Source organism: Emydura macquarii, unplaced genomic scaffold, assembly GCF_026122565.2.
Source record: "Emydura macquarii macquarii isolate MOO-44397 ecotype Brisbane River unplaced genomic scaffold, CSIRO-AGI_Emac_v2 contig_431, whole genome shotgun sequence".
Lineage (NCBI taxonomy): Eukaryota > Metazoa > Chordata > Testudines > Chelidae > Emydura > Emydura macquarii.
Window position 1 is genome coordinate 8,159,946 of NW_027130568.1, and position 19,073 is coordinate 8,179,018.

Sequence of the window (19,073 nt, forward strand, 5' to 3'; positions counted from 1 at the left end):
GACAATAAAAGCAGTTTGCTTCATGAAGTATTGAAAAAAATTCTACATTTTCAGATCATGTACAGTTTTTAAAGATTTCACACAGAGAAAGAAAATCACAGTTTGAAGACAGGATGTTTACACTGGGGAGTTGATACTAGCAGTTTAGAAACCTTCAAACACAAGATTATCTGTGTTTGGACTACCTTTTGAAACTGATAGTCAAAAATGAGAAATGCTTACGAACCCTTTTAAAGAAAGGCAGCTCAGTTTTATGTATCCTACCTGGTGCTCACTGTTCTGACATACAAAAAGCTGGTGCAAAATATATCCAGCCTAAGAAACTGAACTGGTGAAACATTCAGACAGCGGAAAAAAAATAAAAAATCATAATCAATGGCATATGTTTTATTCAAATCCAAACAAATTGTCTTCAAAAATAAATAAATAAGCAGATCAATGCACAATAGTATACTATATTGTATATTTAATATTATAGGGTGTATGCTATGGGCCTGAATTTGCTCTCATTTATACCAGTTTTACACTAGCATAACTTTATTGACTTCAATGAAATGTCTCCTGACTTACACTGGTGTGAGAACAGAATCCAGCTGTGTCTATCAATGGACTATAGTATATATATACATATATCTATGTAGAGAGCGTATATATTACATAGATTGTATGATTACATTTATTTGTTGATTATAGATAACTGCTTGGAAGTGATTTAGTCTTCCTACCCACTGCCCACACAGAATTTGGCATAAACATTTGGATGTAGTCACTTAACTGCTGATCCATCTATTGAAGTTTCATTAGGGAGCCATGTGCATTTGCAAAGGATGAATGGTTTCATTAGCACTGAGACTAATAAACTTATAAAAGTTAATAATGTGAATATGTTTGATTTGGAATTATGCACAAAGACATTAAGAATCACAAAAAGGCAAGCTTAATAATGCCCAGCTTGCTCTGTACTTACACAGGTGGGGTAATTTTCACTTTTTTGCGAACTTGTAATGAATAGTGCTCATCCATTTCTCTCACAGAGGTTCTAGTGCTACATTGTGAGTTTGAAACAAAAGCACAGTTTTTAAACCCTTTAAATGTCTGGTGTCCTGAAATGCTTTGCTGTACTTGAGTTGGTTTCCAGCCATGGTAATTTTTGTCTTTAATGCACAGAAAAAAGGTTATAATTAGGACAATCTCATTTTAAAAAGTTGTAGAGATTTAGAGGTCTTAGAGCTCTTTTCTTGAGAGTCCGAGAGGTATCTGTAAAATAAACCTACTTTGCCTTTAGAAACTCCCCAGTTACCACACCAAGACTTTAGTGCCAGTGCAGGGTTCAATTAATTTGTTATACTCTAAAGCCCAGATTTCTATTTAGTGGTGTTGTGCTCAGTTGCAATGCTTAACTGAATTAGGAGCCTAAATCCCATTGATTGTCAATGAGATTTTAGTTCCTAAGTGCCTAAATCCCTTTTGAAAATGAGAATTAGGCTTCTAAATCAGTTAGGCTTCAGCAACACTGATTGAATACCTTTAACAAGCTGGACCCTGAGACACATGGTCTATATGAGACAGCCATTTTGCAGCCATATTTATAACAAAAAGAAAAAAAGCCCCTTAGTTTTCCTTCCCTCCCAGCCTGCTTTCATGATGCTGCTGTTACTATGCTCATCATTGCTCGCATTTTAGCTCTAATGTTTGCTTTATTTCAACATCTGAATATTTGTGATATTATCTGAATAATAGCCTCCCAAATTGTAAGCTTGGGATAATAGCCCATCCTATACAGTTTCCTCTTAATATTCTTCTTCTGTATTTTTAATGAATTTAGAATTGGTGAAAGGAAGTTGACTGGCAGCAGCCACACAAAGTCCTCTCTTCTATCTGTCCACAGAACGGACTCAGCAGGGGCAATAGCAGTGCAAGTGACCCCTGCCAATATGCCTCAGTCTAGATCTAAAGTACTATCTCTAGATAAGTCAGTCTCTATGCCTAAACAGTCTTTGGTCTTTCGGAGGAGACTGTCACCCATCCTACCAATTTTATTGTGGACGCCCTGTCTCCTTTCACTAGGAACTAGAGTGAGACAACATCAAGTTGTTTCACAGAGGGCACTGTTAGGTTCAGATAGAAATGACTGATAAGTCACTAGAGACGTGCCTAATTTGAATTGATGCCCTAAAGTTAAAGACTATTCATATAAACAAAAACTTGAGCCATCTAGTTCCCTTCAACATTTTTGTTCTATTAGAGAAAGAGCTTGTCTATGATAAACCTAGCACTGGCTCAGTTTTTAGAGTTGCAGTTGCAGGAATTATAAATATATCAGTTTTTGTGTTAGCTGGTTCACTAATGTATCTATTATGATGATTTGTCATATATCCTAACATCTCCTTCAGGCGCTTTACAACAATCTCAGGTAACTTATGTGAATCTTATCTGTGTGTGTGCTGGATTTCTGTTAAATAGCCATAAAGTGAGCTACTAAAAGGAAACATTCCCTTTAACCCAAAACTGAATTTAGACCTGCTATAAATTGTGCAACTCCAATAATGAGATGTCTCCAGATTCTAGCAGGTGTGAATTTGGTCTCCAGTGGTTTGTGTGGGGCTGTGTATTTCTTTCCAAGTAGATGAAAGCCAATACTATCATGATCACTTGAGATTAACAGTAGGGATGTTGGAGGCAGGGGTTATTGATTATATTATCCCCTAACACTCTGCTTTATTTACCAGTATTAAATGGTATCTATGGAGGGCACAAGCTAACTAAATCATATGACAACAGACTGTAAGCTCTTTGGGGCATGGATTGTCTGTTTAACCAGTGCCTAGCACAATGGGTCCTGGTCCATGACTTAGGCTTCTAGTAAATAACAAAAAAAATGATTAAGACTTCAAGTCACCTTTGTAAAGGACCCACACATAAAACAGCACATCTCGTTCAAAGTTGGCAACTGCTGTTACTGGCATAATTTACAATAAAATGAGATGAAATGCATCTGGGCCCACACATTCCTGTAAGGAAGCTGGTAAGCAACATGATGATATTTACATTTTAAAGATATCTGCATTTTCTGTTCCGATTCTCCTTTGACTTATAATAAATTCTATTGATTGGAAGGGCAAATTTTGCCCTTTGCTCTTCTTTTATAACATAAAAGGACCACCTCACAAAATCCCCCCTAAATCTCTCAAAAGTTCTTTACCATGGCGATTTTTTTATATTTGAAATATCAGGTTCTCCTTGGGTATGCGGATAATTGAGGAAATTATGTTTTTCCCGTCTGAACCAGCACTTGTGCCACCAAACACTTCAGACTAAATGTTTGTGTTAAGAAACTGAGCAGCCAATAATTACTAAACTCACATTTGCCATCCAGGTATGGTAAGGCAAAGATTCCTACAGAAGATGAAGGTTTTCAGCATGTCCTTTTCTTTCAGCTGTGTTGTCCTACAGTATGCTTTTGGAGGTACTGTCTTTCAAAGGAGATGTAAAACCAAGAGCCTGGTCGCTTGTGGTCAGTAAAAACTCATGTGTCAGTTTTCTCAGTAGTAAGAGTCATAACTCTGATTTCTTGCCAAATTCCATGTAGGAAACTACATTCTTCTTACTTAAATTCTACCTGTGATTTCAGTTATGTATGATCTTCACTGCTTGACTTCTATTTTTGTGTGGCTTAATGTCAGTAGAGGGTGAAAGTATTCCCATATATACATTCACATCTATATAGAGAGCCAAATTCCACTCCCAGTGTCACTGATATAAATCCAGAGAGACTCCACTGCAGTAGGTGGAACTACCGGGCCCACTGACTCTAGGGCAGGGATGGCTGAGGTCCGAGTGGGCTTCCGCTGAAAGGTTTTACTTATTTATGTGCCATGCAGGTTCCCAGGAGGCTGAGGAGGTGGTATCTGCTACTCAGCTTCCCAGGTCCCTTGGACTCCCCACGGAGGTTACTTTTGAACATGGGAAGCTGAGTTGCAGTTACCACCTGCTCAGCTGCCCGAACTACCATGGCATATAATAAATAAACTCAGCTGAGGTGAGGTTCAGAGAGCGTGAGTGGCAGAGGCTTTGGGGGAAGTGGTGTGTGTGGAGGAGAGGAGGATATGTATCTATCTTCCCATCCGCCTGGGCCCTTTTAAATCTTACAAGTTCCTGGGCAATTGCCCTCCTTACTCCCCTGTCAGCAAGCCTCGAATTTACACCACTGTTATAGAGCAGAAGTTGACCTGTAGTTTGTAGTAAATGGCTTAGAGATCCACCAAGATGGAAAGGTAACATGGCCCAGATCCTTACTAGGTATCTAAATATGTTTGAGGATCTGGGCCTATATCACTAACAAGGCTCGAATGCAGTAGCCTGGGATGGCTTTTTATAAGTACAGCCAATGTACTGTAATGGTGATTTCACTTCCAAATTCTGTAGCGATTCTAATGCAGCAGTTCATTTAAACAGCTTTAGTTCTATACAATATATATAATATTACATTAAGAAATAACTAAAAGAATGTTAAAGTTTGAGATATTTTAATACCAGAGAGAACCATTATGGCCATCTAGAAAATGAGGAACACACAGTTAGTGACCACATGTGAAGAGTTTGATTTGAGTGACTTGTCCAGCATCCCAGAGGAACTCTGGGGCAGAGGCAGGGTTAGAATTCTGTTCTCCAGGGTTTCATTCAATTTCATAAACCATAATCCCTTTTTAATTCCTGCAATCTTCTGCCGTGTCCATGACACACCTTCCAACTTCTCTAACAAATGAGACAGGGGTCCTACAGACAACAGTCTGCATCACTAGATTACTCTGATTCATTCCCTGAGCACCACCCACATTGTGCAGGGCAGGGTCCTGTGGAAAAATAGTACACGATCATATAACTGAAGACAGTATCATAATGTATGCACAAGGGGACTGAAATAAGGTTGCATGAACGTTCTTAATTCTGACATTTCTTAACTTTTGAGTTCTTAACTTTGCCACCTAATGTTCTGTTAATGTGTTTTTTTAAAATGTAACTTCCTAGTTTTAAAATACAAGATTCCATGGGTCATCAGCATGCTCGGGATCTTTAGATCCACAACCCAGATCTCTACCACTTCAGCTAGTGGAGTAACTACAATAGTAGGCTTTTATCATCTGTGTGTATCACCCAGTAGAGGGGAACAAGTCATATTTTGACAGTTGGTTTCACATCTATTTGTTGACAGCAGAAGAATGTTGAGATTTGGGATTCCTGGGAGCATTTCCAGACTCCAGATGGGAGTGTGCTTTAGGCTTATTAATCCTTCTCCACCTGCTCCGTTGTCTCCCTGACATATTCCCACATGCTATCTCCATGCACCCCAACAGGCTGTGTTTTCACCCTTCTGCTCCTTTAACTCCACCTCCACCGCCTGTCTTTGCCCCTCTCCATTCCATTCAAACTGCTTCCTCTTTCTCCTCCTCGCTGTTTCATGTACCATGTGCAGGGTGATAACATGAGAGGACTTCATATTTCTAAACTAAACCAGCCCTTTATTAAGGGAACTATTTACAGAGATATTGTACTTTAACATTCTTTTAATTATTTTTAATGTAATCTTGTATAGCACTAAGGCTGAAATATCATTCCAGCCATGTGCAAACAGATTGACTTCCTGGTGTCTCTTTCAAATTCTTCCCTCCTTCAACCTGTGCTCCTTCCTCCAAGTTCCATGCAGGTTGCTATACTCAGTCACTGTCAGGTTGCCAGCAGGGTGAGCAGTGAGAGCAAGGCAAGAAATGCTTTCAATTCCTGAGCCTCTGGTGGTTGGGAAGAGCAATTGCATGAAAAGCCTGCTAAGCCCTTATAGCCACGGAATGGAATATGAGTTGAGATAGTGCATGCTCATTCTGGTTGACATGTAGGAACTGTGAGTGGATGGAGCATGCTCGGTGCTGATGGAATTTTCTGGGAATTTAGCCATCAACCTCTAACAAACTCTACTGAACATGTAGAAACTGAGATTTTTCATAAACTCATAATTTGGTTAAATTTTGATGGATTTTCACAGGACAGCCCAACCCCCAGCCAAATTTCAAGTTGCTGCTCCTAAACATCGGGGTGCTAGAGCTTCTCCTCAGTGATACTATTATAAGGATTTTTAACATGGGATAAGATAACTTATTTTTTCTTAACATAATTCTCAGAAACAGCTGAACCATTTTTGCTGAAGCATTCACAGATGCACGCGCACACATGCACAGAGGCTGTGGAAGATACTTGACAAGGAAATTTTCAGCCCAAATGGGTTAAGCAACTGAAACACGGAACATATAATGGAAAGTGTTAGTATGCATTGTTAAGTTTGCCTACTAACAGCACTGTCAATAATCCTAGTATATATTTAATTACTAATATATATATATATATATATATATATTAATTAAATTAAATAGTAATTAAATATATACTAGGATTATTGGCAGCGCTGTTAGTAGGCAACCTTAACAATATATATATATATAATAATATATATATATATATATATATAAAGCATTATATATGTTAAGTAGGCAACCTAATAATATATATATATATATATATATAATAATATATATATATATAAGCAAAGTTATTATTATCAATCCAACAAATCTCAATCATATTGAAAAAAATGTTTATATGTATTTATAAACAGTGACAGTTTTGGTAAGTAAATTTATGACCCGATGTGTTGCTTTACACATTCTGAGGAACTGTAGTATACATCAGGATTTGTCAGTCAGATGATGGCACATTATACATGGAATAGGAGGAAAGATGACATTAAGGACCAAGGGCCAAATTCTGTCCTCACACATGCATGTATAGCTCCTGATGGCTTTAGTGGGATCTTCATGTGCACATCTGAGTTCAGAATTTGATCCTTAATCTGATAGCATTCAGTTCTGTACAACACATCAGCTTAATAACAAAATATCAGAAAAATTGTGTCTCGATTTCTGCCCTTTTTTTTTTCTTTAGAAAGAAACTACTTCTATATGTTTGGATCAGGTGTTAATTATTCCTGGTAAGGTTTGGGGGTAACAAGTGATGCAGACATCAAACCACCCACTCTCTTTGTAGATGAAGGGGAAGTAGTATCAGGAGGATTTCTGCTGAAGTGTTCATCACATCTCAAGTCTCAAATTGTCCAAACCATTCAATTATAACACTTCATTCAATGCGTGTCAGCATGTCTGGCACTGTGTTTCAGAGAGAGGTTGAGCTGGATTTCTCAAAGAAGCAGACGTTTGCTTGTCCCCTTGAGGGACAACAGAGAGGATTCTATTGGCTCAAAGTTGAGAGCACTGGTGGAGCGGTATATGTATATAGGAACTATTACAGCTCTCTGACATTGTAGCCTGCAGACTCTGTTGGCAAATATATATGTAAAAGACTGAGATTTCCCTTGGTGACAACACAAGTACAAAATTTGCTACCAAATAAACGGGTAAAACAGTGAAATTGTGACAATATGCTAACAGAATTTAGCTGTGCTGCAGGTTTTGGTCAATACAAATCTAACACCTATTTAACTCTCTATCAGTTCTTTACAACAGGAAATGGAACGAATGCCCAAGAGAGGACTTAGATCCAGTCCTTTGAAAGGCTATGGATTTTTTAACTGCAGGGATGCACAGGTCTCCTCATACAATACATCACTGTCAGGAACCAGTCACCTCTTGATTATGGTCATTGGTCACTGATAATAAAAAGGACTATCTGAGGAAGATGACAGGCACTAAGGGTGCTACATGGTGGTGGGAAGAAAGGAAGGTGAGAGAACTGTAAAACAAATGGAAAAATCGAGCTTCTTGGGTTTGGTTTCTGCACCTTCATGGATTGTATATGTTCTCAGAGCTCAGGATCATAAAGTACTTCTCAGCAACCTTGTTAAACTTTAAATGTATCTCAGATGGTTCAGGCTCCTTTCTTCAGTCTATTTTGACCTGAAGCTGTGGAATGACATTGGTGGAAATTAGCAAAGTCCATAAATGCCATGCATGCCAATATTTTTCACTGTTGGAGTAGAATCAAGAAAATATCACAAGCTACCTCTGTGAATTCCATTGGCTGCTTTTTGTGCCATGTTCCTTATGATTCGGCACCCTAATTTTGGTAGCATTGTGGCTGTTAAATATAAAAGGCAAGAAATCAGCTCCAGAAATAGAGAGAGTTATGTGAAGAACAAGTTTTTTGGTTCTTTGGCAATTCCAAATTAATAATAATAATCATCATCATCATTTAAAAAAAATTAAGATATAACTGAAAATGAATTTTTTAAAAAAAGTTGGTGAATCAAAAAGTTTGAAAAAATTAATTTTGAGTCAAGCAAGATATTTCGTTTTGACAAACATCAAATATTTCGTTTTGATTATAGACATTTTAAAAGCCATTTTGATTTTATTAAAAAAATAATGGACGTTTTTTAACAAAAATTCATTTTGAAGAGAATGACATTTAGAAAATGTCAAAATAAAATGTTTTGGTTGGGGTTTTTATAGTTTTTTTTTTGTTTTTGTTTTTATCAAAACTATTCAGCAAAACTGACGTGAATTCACTATATTAGTGGCATTAAATATGCATTTTTCAAGGGAAAAAAGTCTCAACCAAAATATTTCATCCAGCTCAGTCGAAGTCTTCCTTCAATAATCAAACAATCTGGCACAATGTCAGATAACTCTGACTGAGGAATACTGAGATGCATATAATTATAAACTCCCCTCTTAAAGATGAATAGTAGGATTTTCCAAAGCACCTAAATGACTTAAGAACACAAATCCCAGTAAGTCAATGTCAATGTGACTTGTGTTCTTAAATGTCTTGGGTGTTTTTCAAACTCCCATTGAAAAATTCAGGAATATTAATCTCTGTGTATGCATATCATAGAACCATTATGTAGTTTGGTTTATGTGACGCCATCTATAAAAGAGACCCTCCAGCACTGGGGTAGCATTTCTTGTTACAGAACTGAGCAAGGAGCATTGGCAGAGTTCTATGCCAGCTGTTTTCTATTGTGGTTCTTTAATGCATCTGACTGCATTGTGTCGGTATTACTTAGCACTGTCACATTTACATCAAGTCAAACGCAGCAGAGCAAAGAATATCATCATAAGGAATGAGATGTGTCAGCCCTGATCTATATATATATATGCCTTTCGAAGATCTTGCATCTTTTAAACAAATTCTGGTCACATGTTTGCTACCTTAGTGTTCACAGGTAATTACAATGGAATGAATAATTCACATTAAGCAGGTATTTGAGATCCAGCACATCTCCCTATCAGGCAATGCCCAGGAAAATACTGTAATTGAAGCCACTGAGAGAATTTCCCACTGACAATGTCTATGTAAATCCACAGTAAAGAATAATTCTATGATTATGCACAATTTGCACAAGTCCTTTTATCTTTAAAAGAATGCTGCACCCTATTTTGCTCGACACTCCAAGCTGAAAGTTCACAGAGTGAGAAGCATATTCTTTCAGGGGCCAATCCTGCTAAATTTGCAAAGGACCAAATTCATCCTCGGTGTAACTCCTATGACTATAGTTTCCCTAACCGTGATTTTCCAGGGCAAAACACCTAACAAAGCAATGCAGTTTTGTCTGAAGAGGTACTGCTGGATTGGATCCTTATTGTCTCCCACCCATCTTTCTCTCTCTCTAACTCACACAGATTTCCTATTTATTCATTCTCTTGCTGTAATGCTTTATATTAGTAATTTCTTCTGTACATTCTTGGTTATATTTTTAGTATCCTAAGTAGTACCTTATTCCTTAAGTAGTCTCAGTGAAATCAGTACTCTTCATGTGAGCAAGGGTGGCAGGATATGACCCATAGGGGCAAATTGCACCAGGCCTGCATGAACGTATCAGACAGCAAGTTGGTATAAGGAGTTTTGCTCCCTGACTGGAACCCCCTATGCAGGGGCCAGGCACAAAGGGAGTTTGTGCCCAAAGGGATTCCACAGAGCAAGTGATACTAGTGCTGGAGGTCACTGCAGAGGACGTGAAGACGAAGCAGGGCCATATCTCCCACCCTGCACTATGAATTGCAATAAGGAGCATCTCCCCCCAAGATAGGGTGTCAAATTTCTTACCAATGAAACTCATTAAAATCATAATTAAGATTCATCTAACTAAAAGCCACACAAAGAATTCCTGGTTGAGGCCTATGCATCACCCATAACTTACCCCATTGAGCCTAACCACCACAGCAGAACATACACCAATATGTGTGATTGCCAAACCTGCCCAGTCCCCTTGGCAAATGATTAGATTGTACATGTTGCAATGTGGAAGCTTAATTAGTTTAGAGATCCTATAAGTGGCCCCATTCCTGCAGTATATTTATATTTGAGATATTATTCCATCAAACACTAGTCACTGACAAAATAAAAGTGCATGCAAAAGAGGTTGAGAGGAACTTTAATAAAACTGTATGTAAACATCATAGCTGAAGGCTGTCGTTAAAAGGACAACTAGGACAAAACCCGTACTGTGCTAGGATATGTTTCATTGGCAAATAACAGCAATATTGCCACAAGTCAACCACATTTCCTCTGAAGTGTTATATGTAGCACCCTCCCCTGGGGTGTGGCTCAATTCTCCTCCCTGCTGCTTGCTTCTTGGAGTAGCGTCTTTCCTCTCCACACATGGGTTGGGTCCTTGGTTCTTTTATGTGACACCTGCTGCTTCCTCCTAAGATGAGCCCTCACATGCCTGAGACGCAAGAAGCCCTGTCCCTTCAGAAAATGAATAATGCTACCACGGCTGGCAAGGAATATAAAACTCAGAACACAAAAATCAATAACGTTCAGCAACACAAACCCCAGCAAAGAAGTGACACATCCCAAAACAACATTATAACAAAGGAGGAATATACTGGATGCAGGAGAATAGGATCCAGGGAAGGAAAGGGTATGGGCTCACTACTAACACATCAATAAACCAACAAATTCCCCACTCACAGCCCTTCTTAGCCCCCAGCACCCTGCCCTGGTACCTTCCCAGGCAGATGGTATGGAGAGGATGAGTTCACAGACAAGCACTACTGCACTCTGAATGTTGGTCAGCTGAATCAAAAAGGATCCTCTTCCTGTGTCTTCGCCCCTGGATGGGACAGAGTTCTCTCCTGGCTCCCTGGTCTGGAGTTATTTGGGGGTCCCAACTGGCTCTCAGTAGCTGCCATTGGGTCAGAGCTTAAGCACTCTAGATGCCAGTCTCTACAGGGCTGGAACTGCCTGCTCTATGCCATAGGTCCCACAGCAGTTCAAAGACTCCTTTGATTATTCTGCTTCAACCCCCAGTCCCTCCCACACTCCAAGCTCATAATTAAGTCAGGCTGCCCCCTCCCACTGAGAATGCCATGCAGAAGCCGCCCTATTGGCCTCATCAGGAATTTCTACCCTACCCCTGACTCCAAGCATGCTGGGATGTGGTGTCAAAGGGCTCTGGTAGTCATTATTGTTGTAGTTCATGCGGTAGCACATCCTAGAGGCTCAGTCCAGAGTTCCAGCAGCTGGCAAACTCTAAGTGGGGGTTACATGTACATAACCAAACTGTATGTCTGTTTCGAAAGAAGCCCAAGAGGAAATAATGGCAAATATCTATTTTCTTCAGTAGGACTATTTGCAGAACAAGATAGTATTTGGCATGAGTGAGAGTGGCAGAATATGGCCCAAGAATAGAAGGCTCATGAACTCAATGGGGTTACTCACATGCATAACGGTTAGCATGTGCATGAGAGTTCGCACCATCAGGGCCTAAATTTTCACCCAGATTAAAAACCTTTTTTGCAACGTGTTTCATCTAATTTACAATCCGAAATAGGAAAAAGAAAATAAAGAAACCCACCTCCCCACAAACATGAGATTTATAACAGTAATATTGCATAAGTCCTTAACAATAGCATCACTGCGCTGGTGGTTATATAATAACAGCATAGATGACATCTCAAGCTTCATCTCTTTGACTTTATATGACATGACATATTGCTGCAGCAAGGCTTGAATCTTATGAAGAATGTGATAACCCCCTGTCCCATGCCTATTCCACTGAGGCAATGCAGACTGTACTGTATGGTCACTGCAATGCCATCCACATGCTCTCAGACACAATAATCAGGTCAGCTGCAACCAGAAAAACGCACAAAGCCTGGTAGTGTTAAGATCACAAGAAAACAAAATAGAAAGAACATTTTGTTATTGTATTTTTGAAACACGTTTCCCCCCCCCTTACTCATCTGCAGCCCTGGCCTTTTCATCTTCCAGCCAGATAGATAGATCCTTTGGGAAAAAGAATACCTCCATACACATACAACACCTGCTTCCCTCTCATCCCCTCAAACAAAGAAAGCCGTTCAGGTTAGAATTTTAGAATAATTAAACATGGTTTAAACTTTAAACTTCTAATGCTCTGTGAAGGTTTATGAGACGTTTGTGCGTGTGTTTCTATCTAGAGCCATGAACACAGTATTGCCTGTGTAACATAATCTGTGTCTTCACTCCAGAAGTGCTTGGGGCTTGGGCAAAGCCTCAGCTCATGGCTGGACTGATGAGTTCTGAGGCAAGAGGAAATCTTTGGCTGAGCTAAACTCTATTGGGCCTGATTCAGATGGGTGGGCTAAACAACCAGATTTATCCATGATACTGAATGAGAAGTAAATTACTTAGCTGCTGGTAATCAGGTGTCCCTTTGAGTTACTGCCTCTCATCACGTCTTGCTTTTAAGTGAAAAACCTTGCAGTTTGCTTTAGGCTTCAATTGACACAAAACTCCATTCACCTTTCTCTCCACCTATGTTTCCATGTTCACTTCACTCTGACTCATCCCTATGGCTACTTAGTTGTATCTTTACTTCTTTTACATTTCATCTTTCCCTTTTATTCTGCACCATTTCCATATGTCATTTTTCCTTTCTGCCTGTCTGGGAGTCACTATACCTAATGCTGTAAAGCATTCTCTCTCTGTCTCTGTAAAGTATTTTGTGGTACTTTGTGTGAAGGATGGTACATAAAAATAAATTACATTGCACTGTATTTTTGGATTGGCACCTAATCTTTACTGAGCTCATTCAGCCCATTTCTAAAAATCATTGAATCTTGCTGACTCTTCTGATCCAATGAATCTTGCAGACCCTTCTGATCTGAGAAAAATACTCCCTAATTTTCAAGTCATACCCTGACACTGACCAAAGTATCGGCGTCAGGAGAGCACCTTGAAAAATAGTGATTTATGGAGAAAACAATTCCTGGAATCCTTCCTTGTCTATTTCATTGCTTAATCTCACCTCCATTCTCCCCCTCTACCCCACATTTTACATGCAAATGTCCACTAGTATTCTAGCTACAGAAGAAGCATTGTGATGGTGTATTGAACTGATAGTGAAACAATCCAACAGCTTGCTTATGCATCTATTTGGCTTAGGATGGAAAATTAGAACAGCTTTAATCTGCTAGCAGCATCAAGCAGGGAAGCACTCCCTGGAGTGAAAGAGTTAGGAGTATCACAGCAGGGGCTGATGAGAGGCAGCCTGCTGTGGTGTGACTGCAAGGCTGTTGCATTTTGTGTACAAAATACAAGGGTGCTGGAGAGTACACAGGTAATCGCCTGGAGAGAGCTTGGGAAGGAAGAATAAATCTGCATGCCAAATTGTCCTGCCACAAGAAAACTATATTACCATATTACTGTAACCCTTGGTCTTTCTGACTTCTTACGCATCACATCTAAAATTAGGCCTGCATAAAATGACTGCATGTATGTGCACTGCTGCACCCGTGTGGTGCCCCAATGGACTCAATGGGGCTACGCATAAGCACAGCAGTGAGTTCGTGTGCCATGAGGTGCATGAAGGATCAAGCCTTGGATTGTAAGATCCTATTGATAGGGACTATACATTTGTATTTGTTGTGTAAAGCACCTAGCAGACATTTAGGGCCTCATTAAATAACCATAATCATAGAAAAAAGAGGTAAGCCAACTAAAAGCTCTCCAACACATCATTAAGGATCTACAACCTACCCTAGCAGATGATCCCTCACTTGCCCAAGCCATGGGAGGCGGACCTATCCTTGCTTACAGACAGCCCCCAACCTGAAGCAAATACTCACCAGCAACCATACAACATAAACACTAACTCAGGACCCTATCCCTGCAACAAACCCCGTTGCCAACTCTGCCCGCACATTGACTCTAGTGGCACCATCACAGGTCCTAACCGCATCAGCCACACCGTCAAGAGCTCATTCTCCTGCACATCTACTAATGTAATATATGCCATCATGTGCCAGCAATGCCCCTCTGCCGTGTTCATTGGCCAAACCGGACTATCACTACGCAAAAGAATAAATGGACACAAATCCACATAAAAAATGGTAACATCCATAAACCAGTCAGAGAGCACTTCAATCTCCCAGGACACTCTGTAGCGGACTTGAAAGTTGCCATACTTCTACAAAAAAACTTCACAAAAAAAACAGACTTCAGCGAGAAACTGCAGAGCTGGAACTCATATGCAAACTTGACACAATCAAACTGGGTCTGAATAGAGACTTGGAATGGTTATCTCATTACAAGAAGTAATTGTCATTGTTCACACATTCTCAGCTTCTAATCAATGGTTGTGAATAGGCCTCATCTACTCTAACTGAGTGGACTTTGCTAACACCTACCCTCCCCATTGTTGTTCCTTACCCTTGGATGTATATATATATATACCCCCATCTGATTTCTATTTCTTGCATCTGATGAAGTGGGTTGCAGCCAATGAAAGCTTATGCCTGCAGACATTAAATGTATTAATCTTTAAAGTGCTACAGGTATGATGCAGGTGACCCATTTGTAGGGTATTGCAGTGACTTGGCCTTTGCATTTTCCCACTGTCACATGTGGAATTTTCACATGCTCTCAGCAATGCCTCTCACCCTTTCCAGCCCTGAAAACAATTGTGCATGCGCTTTACTCTACCTATGTGAGTAGTTCCATTGCATTCAGTGGGTCTCCTCATGTGTGTAAAGATAAGCATGTGCAGATGTGTTTGCTGAGCCAAGGCCAAGAATCTGAAGACAATGAAATAAATATTAAAACCAATTAAGGCTGACCAATTGGTTTGTCAGAGATACATTAGCTTCATGATGCTATGGTAAGGCACTGCAAGCACAGAATAGTTGTGGGTGGGGTTTTTTTTTTTTTTTTTCATATCATTAGCTTTTTTTACAACTATGGATAAGTTGTGCTGCCTATTCCTATCAAGTCATCAATACAATGTAATATTATAAAGAAATTTGTATTTATTCATTCATTGCGAACTTTGTTCAATATTTCTACAAATACTGTTATTCACAAGTTATAATTTATTCTCCTGCTTAAACCAGATTGGTTAAATACATCTTTTTTTCAGTTATGTATAATGATATATAATATCATCTTTGTGTGGAGACAAAATTCAGGATCTGTCAAATCTATGTACTACCTATATTGCTATTCAGGTCAGAAACCTGGACCCTCTTATAGCGGCCCCTTGGAGCGGCTAAAGGCATTCCATATGCACAGTCAGAGCAAAATCCTGAACATAAAGTGGGTTGACTTTATGTGAAATCTCAGACTCTCACAAAGATCTGACCTTCCTCCAGTCACTCATTAAAGGTGGCATTTCATGCTCTTCAGCCAGGTCGCAAGGATGGACAAAAACACTCCAGCACAACTTGTTCTCAAACTCTTCATTGACATGCAAAGGGGTGCATGCAATGAGCCTACATAGCGCTACTCGCTTGGCTGCCACAGAGATTTGTGGGTTTACAGGATTGAGCCAGATCTGGGAACTTCACTACATGATGGCAGGACTCACACCATCAACTGTGGTGTCTCCGGCTGCTGCTATGGTCCTTAGTAGATTATGCATGTTTGGTGATGATATATAATACAAAGCCAGCCAGTGCAGTGGGAGCTCTCTTGAAGGGTACCACAATCACCATTGCACCTACGGATTTTGTGGTTTAAATTAACACTGTGGGGCCTTGCTTTTGTTGTTGGTACTTGTGATAATTTTTCTTTCTTTTTTACATTTTCAAATGCTCTGAAGGTGTTTTGCAATTGAAATTTTATGTCATAACGACATTATACTGGCATTTGACTGGCAGTGCAATCAGAGGCTGTGTGGGTCTCCAGAAATGTTTGCACTGTCATTATGATCACTATGTAATAGCTTTAATAAGGGCTCAATTGGTTTGCCCTGAAAAGTCTTACTGCAACAGTGAACTCCCATTGTAATAGCATTACCTTTACATTACCTTTTTTTTTTTCCTTCCAATGCAGAAGTCAATCAATTTACTAGGGACCAAGCTCTAGAGACCTTATTGAAACAAAACTTCCATTTAAATCATTGGGAAGACTTCTGAGTTCCTGCCGATGGAAAGAGTCCTATGGGTTTCAGTCAGTTAAGGATCAGGCTCTCATTGCTGGAGAGTAATAAATTCACTACAGCAGATGTTTGGGAACCAGCAGATCAGGCATCTAAGGACCTGCCCATCTGGTTCACCAGTCTCATCTCATTTCTTCTGCACAAGAAACATCACTGGAATCCATGTTTGTTATGTTATATTTTATTTTCTGATCCCTTCATAGGGTGGCTTATATGCTAAAGCCATACTGAAACCAAATGTGCATGTTTGACTTCACCCAATAATGTGAAAACATGAATCTTCAATCACGCATCGCTTCCAAAATTGTTATTGAGTAATTAATCTATAAATTCATAGTGCAACTGGCAAACAAATAGGTTTAACAGAGGAATTTTCAGTTGGGAAGACATTGCAGTTGCATTTTGCTGAGATGAATGTTGAAAAAGTATGTCCAAAAATGGTAAATGATTTATTGTTTTACTTATTACTAAAAGTAAATCATCCCTAAACTGACAATAAGTTACATAGTTGGAACAGGAGTGGCTTTTGAATTAAAACAAAGTCTTATTTCATTTACATCCTTCCAACAGTTCAAACTTAGATCAGAAAACAACTGATGATTGAATAGAAGAAACACTCATTGTGAACTAATGGTTGCACCAATTTGGTTGATGATAGACCAGCATCTTGGCCAATAATAAATACCATTATTAATCTATCTGTCTGTCTGTCTACTATCTATCTAATTACTGACTGTATGCTTTGAAGGAAGCAATAGTGCAGTTTTTGCTCAAGAAGTCATTACTGGATGCTAACGGTCTTGCCAATGGCCAGTATCACCTCTTCCCTTTTTGGATAAGATTGTGAGAAGGTTGTGGTGAGACAACTTTAACGGTATGGAGATGCCTTTCATCTCCTTGACTACCTGGTCAACCTGGCTATGGCATAGTGTTTTCTGTTTCCTGACACCCAGTTATATGTCTCTATGTTGTCTGATTTGGCTGATGCAGTTCAACACCTCAGTTGGTGTCTAGCTGAGAATGGGGCATAGGTGAAAGTGAGCTGACTGAAGCTCAATTCGTATAAGACGAGGTGATGATGGTGTGCTGGGGGAAAGAGCCCGAGGAGATGGTAGAGGTACTATCAGCTCCTTTTATTGATGGAGTGTTTCTGCCATTACTTATTAGGATTCACAATTTAGGAGTGGTTTTAGACCGTCAGCTGCTGTTTGATGATCATATGACAGCAGTAACCCAGTCAGCTTTTCACCATCTGTGTCTGGCTAGGAGGTTGCGATCTTTCCTTTTGGAAGGAGGCCTTGCTACTGCTATCCATGTTTTTGTTACCTGAAGATCAGACAACTGCAATGCGCTCTACAGGGGACTACACCTTCAAGCCATTCAGAAACTGAAGCTGGTGCAGAATGCCACAGCTCACTTAATGAGTAAGGCATATTGCTGGGTCTGTACTAGCTGCTCATTGGACTCTGGTTGGAATTGAATATGTTGGTTATGATGGATAAAGTCCTGAGTGGCCTGAGGCTGGCCTAACTGAGGAACTGCCTCTCTCCCAGGCCACATTGCCACAGCTGCAGTCAGCAGGAGTGCTTGAGATGGATTCCCAAACCAAAGCAAAGTCTCTCTGAGGGCTCCATGACTCTGGAACATGCTCCCCCCTTTACTCCAAAATAGCTTGAATGTGGTGACTTTCCAAGCAGTCAGCAAAAGGCACCTGTTTGATAGGGTTTCTGGAAAAGGCCGAGGATATGCTTCCCAGATGATGAAGGGGTTAGATGGCTGCTGGCCGAGCTCTATTGAAATTCAATGCAATTTTAATTACAGTAGGGTTAGTTACATTAGGGCACCTAAAGCCTGGGATAAGCATCTTTATTACCTTAAATCTAAATCAATATATAAAATATATAAATATTATTATTCATACAGCGCCATAGGTGAACATAGTGATGGATCAGACTAAAATCCACAAGTGGATTTCAAGACAGACAGGGCAGATTCTATAACTATGATATTTCCAGCACCTTGCTCTGAAGCAGCTGATATTGGTCACTATCAGAGACAGGATAGATACCTGACTAGATGGATTGCCGATGAAATCCAGCATAGTAACACTTGTGATCCTGACTCAAGAGAGACCAGTATTGGGGTGTCCTAGGTTCTATGTACTATATACAGAATAATTCAATTTTTCTTTCCATGCAGCTTTGTCTTAAGCATATTTGCTAATTAGTTATTGAAGGCTACACTTAAAAATATTGGACTTGACTTTCAGTTTGAAGTGGTGAGTTTCATGGAACAAGATAACAGTCAGAAGAGACTCAGGGACAGCTGAAGCAGCATCACACTTTATTCTGAGAACACAACAGAGCTCCTAGTAATTAAGAAGCTGGCAGGTGTTGTGTTGGAAAGACACTGACTAGCACTCACTGGGTTTGTATATGCTGGCATGGGCACCCTCTGGTGGGGAATGACGAGTAAGTGGTAAGCTATACTTACTAAATTACAAGCCCTGCAGAGGGTCTTAGAGAACTTTATGTTCATGAAATTACTGAAAGGGGCAGCATCAAGAAGTGCACACTGCAGATGACTACCATTGGGCATGGCAGGGTGGTGAAGGTTAAGTTAAACTTCAAGGTATGAGTGGTGT